This window comes from Heloderma suspectum, chromosome 8 (assembly GCF_057233095.1).
Source record: "Heloderma suspectum isolate Gila_16-S chromosome 8, 16-S_ref, whole genome shotgun sequence".
NCBI lineage: Eukaryota > Metazoa > Chordata > Lepidosauria > Squamata > Helodermatidae > Heloderma > Heloderma suspectum.
The window spans coordinates 27,920,993-27,932,389 of NC_139465.1; positions in this window are offsets into that span (position 1 = coordinate 27,920,993).

Below are 11,397 nucleotides of genomic sequence, written 5' to 3' on the forward strand. Positions count from 1 at the left end.
TAGTCTACGTAAATATTTATGTAGACTACCCGTGCCAAAATAAGGAATGCAAATGGCGGCGCCCATGGGTGCCGCCATTTGCGTACGCGCTTTTTTTTTCAAAGTCAGCCATGATAGGCTACGTAAACTTTTACATAGCCTATCACGGTGTTTTTTGAAAATCTAGCCGTGATAGGCTACGTAAATCTTTACGTAGCCTATCACGTTTGTTGGTTGTTGTTTTTTTTCACTTGGAAATGGCGGCTGCAGCAGCCAGTCGGAAGACCAGCCGCCGCCGCAATGCTGCCGCAACGCCGCCAGGAGCCGCCACCGCGAGGGACATTCGCCGAAGGTAAGTCCCATCCCGGGGGTGGCGGGGGGGTGGCGGACCGTTTCTCCACCAATTTCGGGGGGCCAAATGCGTTGGCATTCGGCCCCCTGGAGATTCGTGGAGAAATTCTCTGACATCCCTAGCAGAAACTGTCAAAATTTAAAGAAAACCATCTTGAAGTGCAATCCACCAAAGCTAAGGAGAAACCATCTGGACTGGACCCAGCTTGTTGTTGTTGTTCAGTCTTTCAGTCATGTCTAGAAGAGGAATCAAAAAGTTTGGCTGAACCAGGAAATGGCCTGGAGAGATTTGGTTCTGTGTGAAGCTTACCAGTGATGGATAGAGAAGGAAGGGGTGGCGGACAGGTGACATTGGGGTGGAGCTAACTGGCATAGCCCTGGTCCCTGCTCCCATATTCATTTCCAGTAGGGCTGTGCACAAATGGCCTCTTGAAATTCTCCTCCTTATTTGTGGGCAGAGAAATTTGGGGGACAATTTCACCGCATTTCCCCAGGTGGAGGAGAAATTATCAACCATTTCTTGCAGCTAGGGCTCCCCACTGGCAGGCCTTGTAGCACAGCTGCTCTCTTTTTTGTAAGGGTTTTTTTGGGGGGTCTTTGTGCTGCAACAGCATCAGCTGTCTTGGCAGGCTGGGCCCCAGTTTGCCTCCACTCCAGTGCAGGTGGGGGCAGTGTTGTGTCCAGCTCCAGGGATGAGGGGGAGGTAGTGCTCTACCAAAATCTGTCCTCTGATTTCCTGAATGCCCCCCTGCCCCCTAAAGAGGCTTCCATTGTTCTGCCTCATTCAGGATATTTTATAATTTAAGTTTGTTGTGTTTTTGAACGTACCTAATCACAGCTAGCCTCCCAGGTTGCCCGCATGTCCTGATCTGAAAAAGTCCTATGGGAAGAATTACCTCATGGTGCCTTAAACTGGGCTTTAGCTGAAGTGTGGGAAGCTGAGGAGGCTACAGATGGCCAGACATATGATTGTACAATGAAAAACAGGACACTTGTGCTCACTCCTCAGCCACCTACTATGTAAGGTATGCCCAAGAACCCCAAACCCAACCCATGAGAATTTCTCTAAAATGTCTTCACCATTGGATTTATTTTCTAAAGCAAGTTATCTTCTATCAAATTGAAAGAGAATGGCGTATATATGTGTGTGTGTGTGTGTGTGTGCGTGTGCGCATGTCAATGAAAAAGAAAGAGAGAGAATTTTTTGGCACAGCACTAATTTCAAGATGTCAATGAAGAAGTCTGAGACGGGCTTTTCTAGCCATCTGTTTTGCCTCATGTTGATTGCATTGTACCCCCAACCCCTTTTGGATGCCTCACGTGCAAGTCATTATGTATGTTGCACTTTCGCCCATTGTGCTAGCCTGCTAATAGGCTAGCAGAAGGTGTTTAGCCAATCCTGGATGGCAGTTCACTGAATTTGTACTGTGCATTGCAAATTTAAGACTAGCTGAATACATTGGTCTGCAGATATTCAGTCAGTTCAGTGGTCCAGCCTTCCAATATTTACATTCCCCAATGGATTGGAAACACACACGCTACCTTGTTTCTACGAATAATTCAATGCATGTTGATACTACTAGGCAGCTAACCAAAACTAGGGGGATAATCCAAGTGTGGAGGGACAGGAATATTGAACCTGCTGATTTGGCCTTCCATACACAGATTGAGTTGGCTGTGTTGAAGCCCAAATCAGCATGTGGATGGCAGAAGCAGGGTCAGTAGCCGTGACCTTGCTCCTCCCTTCCATGCACTGATTGTCTCCACAGTTTCGGTCATTTGCACAGGGCTAAGCATCCCTCTGTGGGGGACCGCAGTGGCTTAGTGGTTAAGACGCTGAACTGCAGACCGGAAGGTCGGCAGGGCAGCAGTTCAAGACCCGAGTACCGCGTGACGAAGTGAGCTCCCGTCTTCTGTCCCAGCTCCTGCCAACCTAGCAGTTCGAAAGCGAGAAATTGCAAGTAGATAAATAGGTACAGCTTCAGTGGGAAAGGTAACAGCGTTCCATCCACCTCGGTGTTCAGTCATGCCTGCCACATGACCACGGAAGCATCTTTGGACAGCGCTGGCTCTTCACCTTAGAAATGGAGATGAGCACCAACCCCTAGAGTTGGGCACGACTGGCTGGGGACACCTTTACCTTTCAAGCATCCCTCGCTCTGGAACTTGCATTCACTCACCAGGTATATTGGATTACCTTTGACATATAATGCTAATTTGGGCAGCTATGTATCTTACTTTACATAGGGCATTCCTGTATTTGATAGCATCCTCTATTCAAAGGATTGTGCAGCTCAAGAACCATAAGAAGGAAGACCAGGGGCCTTGAACTTGTCCATCAAGAGTGTACCTGGACAGCAGACTGAGTAGGCACACAGGAGATAACCTGGTCACAGTTCCCCATATGGTGAGGTGTATTGTGTTTCTGTCTAAATGATAGGAATTAATTCTAAATCTGTGCTCTACACATAAATGAACATGTGTAAATTTATGTAAATCTTTGTCCTCTTTTCTGGTGATGCATTTTTTCTCTTTTGGGGGGTGGGGATGTGTAAGTGCAAAATTGCTGTTGTAGGATTCAGAAGGTAAGAAGCCACAGGGACAATCTAAACAAGATGTCAGGAGATCTGTGACTAGCTCTCTTGTTGTTGTTAGGGATGTACGAAAGTCACTTACCGTTTCACGGATCTGCTTCGCAGTGGGGGGGGAGGTGCTCCATCCCTCCCCCTGGAATCCTCGATGGGGGGAGGTGCTCTGTCCCTACCCCTGGAGTCCTGCCTTGCTGGCTCCGCTCCATGAGGATTCCGTGGAGCCATCAGCCAGCTCCGCCCGCAGCCGGACATCTGGCCTCTGGGCAGCAGGAACGCAAATGGCGGCTGCTGTAGCCACCGCTGTTTGCATCCCTGTATTTAACCAAGATAGGCTATGTAAATATTTACGTAGCCTATCACAGCAAAGTAAAAAAAAAAATTTGCGTTCCTTATTTTTCACCGTTTCACTCTATGTAAATATTTACGTAGACTATTACGGTGGAAAAAAAGCAGAATGCAAATAGCATAGTGGGAGCTATTTGCGTTCCTTTTTTATTCACCGTTTTAGCCTACATAAATATTTACGTAGACTAAAATGATGAAAAACAAGGAACGCAAATAGCGCCCACTACGCTATTTGCATTCCCCTTTTTTTCGCCGTAATAGTCTATGTAAATATTTACGTAGACTAAAACGGCGAAAAATAAGGAACACAAATGGTGGCCGCCATAGCCGCCGCCATTTGCGTACGCTGTGGTTTTTGTTTTTTGTTTTTTACCCAGACGTGTTAGGCTACATAAGTCTTTACATTGCCTATCACGTCTGGGTAAAAAAAAAAAAAAAGAGTGCAAATGGTGGCTGTGGCAGCCGGTCGGAAGACCAGCTGCCACCGCCGCAGCCACCGCTGGAGCTGCCACCATCCGGAACATCCGCCCCAGGTAAGTCTCGTCCCGGGAGGGATCCGCGGGGGGTCGGGGGAGTGGCAGGCCATTCCACCACGGATTTTGGGGGGACGAATGCCAGCGCATTCGGCCTCACTGAAATCCGTGGTGGAATTGTCCGCCATCTCTACTTGTTGTTCGGTTGTTTGCTTGCTTGCTTCACAGCTAAAAGCAGCTCCAAGGACCCCCTCAGGGCCATTGGCGGGAGGTGGGGGAATGGAAGGAAATGCAATCCTTTCTCCCTGTGCTGTTTTCCCAATAGAAATGGCACCTCTGAAGCTGCTGCTTACCCTGCAGGTCAAACTATATCAGTTCCAAAATTCCCCCCTCCCCACTCTCGCTTTTAGGTGTGAAAATAAATGGTGAGAAATCCAGTCATTCATGCATAAGTTTGACCCACAATCACCTTAACTTGCACAATGCTCAAAGACGTTATGCTCTAAACTCCTCTGAATCTTATATACTAATAAGTCCTATGCACCTGGGGACATCTAGGGTTAAAGTGGGGAGGGGGATGTGGACGCACATATAAGCCCCACCCGCATCACCCCTGCATGCCCGTCTGCTACTTGAAGCACTGAGCACAAAGGTCTGAAGAGGGTTTTGGAAGTTCATTTGGCTGAACACACTTACAAAGCTCCCATGCTCGGGAATCCTACCTTATCAGGATTTCTGGTTGCAGGAGCCTTGTAAGCCCATTCAGCAAAATGCAACCTTCTTCAGACCTTCACTTGAAGATCTTTAAGGCAGTGATTTGGGGGCGGGGTTTGCATGCACACTCTTCCCCCATCCTCACTCTAGGTCTATGCATGTACAGGTGAACTCCTGCCTCATTATCTGAATGTGGATCCTTATATAACAAAATGGCAACTTACAAGAGGGAGGTATCAGTAGGCTCAGGGGAAGTGCAAGGTTAACCTAAGTATTTGTTGTTGTTGTTGTTGTTGTTGTTGTTTATTATGGGAATATAGGAAGCTGCTTTATACCAAGTGAGACCATTAGTCCATCTAGCCTAGTATTATTGTCACTGGTTGGCAGCAGCTGACTGTACAGGCTTTCAGGCAGGAATTTTCACAGCTGTACCCGGAGATGTCAGGGATTGAACCTGGGACCTCTGCATGCAAATAAGGTGCTCTTCCACTGAGCCATGGTCGTTTCCCCTTTTTTGAGGAGGGTTCCCTTTGAAGGAGGGAACCACCTTCAAAAAATGGCCCAGTGATGACTGAACGTTCTCAGTAGCCACAGAATACTGACTGACTGAGAGGGGGGTAGAATGGAAAAGTGGTGTGTGGGGGGCGGGGGGAGGATTTTGTTATGGAAATGAAATTGAGTATCCTGGCAGATGACACGGCTGGCAGGCTGAAACCCTGAACAGGAGTGTTCCATGCTGCAACATTCTTTTGCAGGTCCCGCTTGTCCTTTCCCATTTGTCAATGCTTTTCTTGAATTCTGGTACCCCATACTGAACAGAGTTCACCAAATGGTTGTAACCACAGTGAATTACTCTGGAATTAATGCTTCTCACTTCAAAGCTATGAATGTCTATAGAAATAATTTTCTGAAAGTGGGGGGAAAAACCCACTGTGTATTTGTAGAGTATCCCCAAACTCCCATCATGGAATGGTTCCCATTATCAATAAAAGGCAACAAAGGCCTCTCAGAGTTATATGTGCTGAACTCTTGTAAATTACTTGGAACTCATGGGTAGCTCACAACTTTCATCATGTTCCTAAAATTTACTGGTATTACTGATGGGGAACTCAATCTTCATGCAATATAATGTAACTGGAGTATATTTCCATGATGAAAGATAAAAGGATGTCACGGAAGACAATTTATTGGGAGCTGGGGAGCTTCTCAGTGAATTGTGGTAGATCTGGCAAAGATATTGTTCTCTGACTTGTTTGTACACTAGCCAGCAAGTAATTAGAGTACAGTTTCCATATTCTCAGTTATGTTATTAAATAGGAAGAATCTCCTTAGTTAGTCTGGAGTGCTGAGAACAGTGTATTTTTAGCTACACAAAGGGGGGAAAATAACTAATTATGCAGTTCCAATTCCAGTATTTCAAAAATGAAAAGGGTTTTGTCAAGGTACCAGCTGCATTTGTTAACTCTAAATGAACTCCCCCCACCCTTTCTCTGGAATCATTTCACACAGTGAAAACTAAACCAAGGGAAAGGATATGTAAATAAAAAAAGATGAGGGCTTTTCAGACATTACAGCCATATAGAATGAATTCTGAGGCAGGTACAGTAGATTCCACTCCCGCCCTATGCTCATTCAGCAGAATGCCTAAACAAAGCCCCTGAGTGAACAACTGTGAATTCAGGGGCTCTGTTCGGGAGTTCTAATGAATAGTACAGGTGAGGCAGAGCCTACAACCACATTATCACTGCTTCTGTGCATTTTTTCTATGTGCATATAATGACTGAAAAGGGCTGTGCTGAGGGCCATGTTCTTAGTGCATATGTTGTAAAAATCATATGCCTTTGAGCATGAACAGAATGTCTTTGCCTGGCAACTGAGTGATCATCACTAGCTTACATAGAGGGAGGGAGAGTGGGGGGACCTAATGTGAGCACAATATGCATAGTATCTCAGACCTCTTGCAGCAGCAGACCCAGCTTGATGAGCTAACCGAGCATCCAGTGATGTTGGTGTCATATCCAGGCATGGTTGCACAGTTGAAATCTCAGTCACAATCACTTTTGAGACAGACTTGAGCCCAAGCAGTTAAGCTGCATGAAATAGCAGCTGGGTAGAAATAACTTAGCATGCCACACATGTCACCTTTGGGGTGAGCTGGCTGCCTCAGCCCACAGAGGTGTCAGTTTGACCACAGATTCTGTTTTGTGATGGCACCTGATGAGTAGTAAAAAAAAACCCTTGTCAGGGTTGATCCAGACAAAGAAGCTACCCCAGGACTCTTCTGGTTGTCTGTACAGACTCATTGCATCATCATGCGAAGTAGTAGGGAGATAGTTGACCACATATCAAGTGCAGATATGTGGAGACATGGTTCCCTATATTCTGCCAGATTTTCCTTCCTCACTGCCAGAAAGGTCAGGAAGGAGCAAATGTTGTAATGGATGGCTGCAGAATGAGAAGGGGGGGCATAATTGCCCCTCCCAAGCCCTCTGTGGGCCAGATGTGGCTGCCACCCCCTGGGCCACAAAATGGCCACCCCCTGCCCATTTTTTTTCTCCCTTTCTCCATGCAGAGAGAGGCATGGAGTCCCATACCTTTCTCAGCACAGAGAAAGGGACTTTGCCAGCACTGGCACTGGCTGAGTCCCTAGCTTCACATGGTGTGTGCCATCTCCATGGGGGTGGCCCATAGGGATGCTAAAGAAATTCAAGACAGACTAAAATGACTTTGGAGTTCGTAGACCGGACCTACACCTCGTGCCATATCATTACGATCCCATCATGGTAACGCTATATCCCTCTGATGCATTTGTACCTTGTAGAACACACAATGATATTTGTTTTGGTATTTTGGAAAATGTAGAATAAAAAGCAGGAAATAGCACTACATTAGCGGTATATCCCCCCTTCATGGATCACTGTCTTGTTGTGGCGAAGGGGCTTGCGTAACTCAGTGAAGCCATAAGCTATGCCGTGCAGGGCCACCCAAGACGGACAGGTCATGGTGGAAAGTTCTGACAAAATGTGGTCCACTGGAGAAGGAAATGGCAACCCACTCCAGTATTCTTGCCAAGAAAACCCCATGGAATGTATCACAAGGCTAAAAGATATGATGCCAGAAGATGAGCCCCTCAGGTCAGAAGGTGTCCGATATACTACTGGGGAAGAGCAGAGGGAATTTCCAAGTAGCGCCAGAAAGGGCGAAGCGGCTGAGCCAAAGTCGAAAGGACACTCAGCTGTGGATGTGTCTGGTGGTGAAAAGAAAGTCTGATGCTGTAAAGAACAATATTGCTTAGGAACCTGGAATGTAAGATCAATGAATCAAGGTAAGCTGGAGGTGGTCAAACATGAGATGGCAAGATTGAACATCGACAACTTGGGAATCAGCGAACTAAAATGGACACGCATGGGCGAATTTAATTCAGGTGACCATTATATCTACTACTGTGGGCAAGAATCCCTTAGAAGAAATGGAGTAGCACTCACAGTCAATAAAAGGGTGGGAAAAGCAGTACTGGGGTACAATCTCAAAAATGATAGAATGATCTCAGTACGAATCCAAGGCAAACCATTCAACATCACAGTAATTCAAGTCTATCCCCAGCCACTGATGCCAAAGAAGCTGAGGTTGATCACTTCTATGAAGACCTACAACACCTTCTAGAACTAACACCAAAAAAAGATGTCCTTTTCATCATAGGGGATTGGAAGTAGGATTGCCAAAGTAGGAAGTCAAGAAATAACTGGGAAGCATAGCCTTGGTGTACAAAATGAAGCAGGACAAAGGCTAATAGAGTTTTGCCAAGAGAACACGCTGATCATAGCAAACACTCTTTTTCCAACAGCACAAGAGGCGACTCTGTACATGGACATCACCAGATGGTCAATATCGAAATCAGATTGATTATGTGCTTTGCAGCCAAAGATGGAGAAGCTCTATACAATCAGTCAAAACAAGACCTGGAGCTGACTGTGGCTCAGATCATGAGCTTCTTGTTGCAAAATTTCAGCTTAAATTGAACAACGTAGGGAAAACCACTAAACCATTCAGGTATGACCAAAATCATATCCCTGATACAGTGGAGGTGACAAATAGATTTAAGGGATTCGACCTGATAGACAGAGTGCCTGAGGAACTATGGACGGAGTTCCGTAACATTGTTCAGGAGGCAGCAACTCAATCCATCCCCAAGAAAAAGAAATGCAAGAAAGCAAAGTGGCTGTCTGAGGAAGCTTTACAAATAGCTGAGGAAAGAAGGGAAGCAAAAAGCAAGGGAGAAAGGGGAAAATATACCCAACTGAATGCAGAGTTCCAGAGTATAGCAAGGAGAGACAAGAAGGCCTTCTTAAATGAACAATGCAATGAAATCGAGGAAAACAATAGAATGGGAAAGACTAGAGATCTTTTCAAGAAAATCGGAGATCTCAAGGGAACATTTTGTGCAAAGACGGGCATGATAAGGGACAAAGAAGGCAGGGACCTAACAGAAGCAGAGGAGATTAAGAAGAGGTGGAAAGAATTCACAGAAGAACTATATGGGAAAGATCTTAATGTCCCTGATAGCCATGACAGTGTGGTCACTGAACGTGAGCCGGACATCCTCGAGAATGAAGTCAAGTGGGCCTTAGGAAGCATTACTAACAACAAAGCTAGCGGAGATGACAGTATTCCAGCTGAGCTATTTAAAATCCTAAAAGATGATGCTGTTAAAGTGCTGCACTTAATATGCCAACAAATTTGGAACACTCAACAGCGGCCACAAGATTTGAAATGGTCAGTTTACATTCCAATTCCAAAGAAGGGCAATGCCAAAGAGTGTTCAAACTACTGTACAATTGCGCTCATTTCACATGCCAGCAAGGTTATGCTCAAAATCCTACAAGCTAGGCTTCAACAGTATGTGAACCGAGAACTACCAGAAGTACAAGCTGGGTTCCAAAGAGGCAGAGGAACTAGAGATCAAATCACCAACATTCACTGCATCATGGAGAAAGCAAGAGAATTCCAGAAAAACATCTATTTCTGCTTCATTGATTACACTAAAGCCTTGGATTGTGTGGATCACAACAAACTCTGGCAAATTCTTAAAGAGATGGGACTCCCAGACCACCTTTCCTGTCTCCTGAGAAACCTGTACAAGGGTCAAGAAGCAACAATAAGAACCGGATATGGAACAACCGATTGTTTCAAAATTGGGAAAGGAGTACGACAAGGCTGCATATTGTCAACCTGCTTATTTAACTTATATGCAGAGTACATCATGAGAAACGCCAGGTTGGATGAATCACAGGTCAGAATTAAGATTGCTGGGAGAATTATCAACAACCTCAGATACGCAGATGATACCACCCTAATGGCAGAAAGCGAAGAGGATCTCAAGAGCCTCTTGTTGAGGGTGAAAGTGGAGGGTGCAAAAGCTGGTTTGAAACTCAACATTAAAAAAACTAAGATCATGGCATCTGGCCCCATCACTTCCTGGCATATTGAAGGGGAAGAAATGGAAGCAGTGACAGATTTTATTTTCTTGGGCTCCAGGATCACCACAGATGGTGGCTGTAGCCATGAAATTAAAAGACGCTTGCTCCTTGGGAGGAAAGCCATGGCAAACCTAGACAGCATAGTAAGAAGCAGAGACATCACCTTGCCGTCAAAGGTCCGTATAATCAAATCTATGGTTTTCCCAGTAGTAATGTATGGCTGTGAGAGCTGGACTATAAGGAAGGCTGAGCACTGCCAAAGAATCGATGCTTTTGAACTGTGGTGCTGGAGAAGACTCTTACGAGTCCCTGGACTGCAAGGAGGTCAAATCAATCCTAAAGGAAATCAACCCTGAGTGCTCATTGGAAGGACAGATAATGAAGCTGAAGCTCAAATATTTTGGCCACCTAATGCGAAAACTCTCTGGAAAAGACCCTGATGCTGGGAAAGACTGAAGGCAAAAGGAGAAGGGGACGGCAGAGGATGAGATGGCTAGATAGCATCACCGATGCAATGAATATGAACTTGAGCACACTCCGGGAGGGAGCGCAGGACAGGAAGGCCTGGCGTGCTATGGTCCATGGGGTCACGAAGAGTCTGACACGACTTAATGACTGAACAACAGCAAGTGGTATATCCACTGTGTAATACAGTTATCACTGCATTTCAATACCTCTATAAAGCAGTAGTGTGGATCTAACCTAAGAATCTGACCTGCAGAATCTGCTGCAGACCAACCTCCTCAGGCCATGTGAGTCCATGGACTTTGTGATTTAAAAAAAAAAACTTTCCTGAAATTTACACATATTTTTCATAGCAAAATACACAAGTTGTTGTTGAGACTGATAAATACACACAGGGAAAAGTTGAATGGAATAAGGGACAATATGTTTGTGACATCTTGCTGGTTTCCCTGCCTGTCAATGAAACTGAGTCCACCCTCTGCTGTCTCCTACATATATACTGAGTGCACACTTAGTGATGCACTTCAAGATGCACGCAGGAGTGCACAGCAGAATCCCCCTCCACCTTGGAAGTTGCAGGTGCAACAGCAAAAACAGCAGCAGGAACATCTACTCCTGGGGGGAGGTTCTACCACCTAACCTTCTCCAATGTGTCAATCTGTAATGCAGGATAGTGCCATTGGTTAACCATAACTCAGAATGTGATTTTAATGGGCCTGAAATGTGTTTTCTGGTGGAGGATGTTGGGGCCACTATAGATATAGTGGCCCCTGCACAGGGGGTGTTAGGGTGGTGGGAGGTGATGACATCAGGAGAGGGGAAGGCGACTGAGACACCTTCGTGCTCTATCCCCTTCCAGTCCATCTTCCAATCTCAGTAATTTTGGTGGCTTGCCTGCAGTCCCATCTAGCCTGAAGGTGCTGTTGATTAATTCCAGGCCAGCTACTCAAAAGGTAACATTTCTGAGCTTATAGCTGAAGAACATGCTGACCTGGCTTGAGT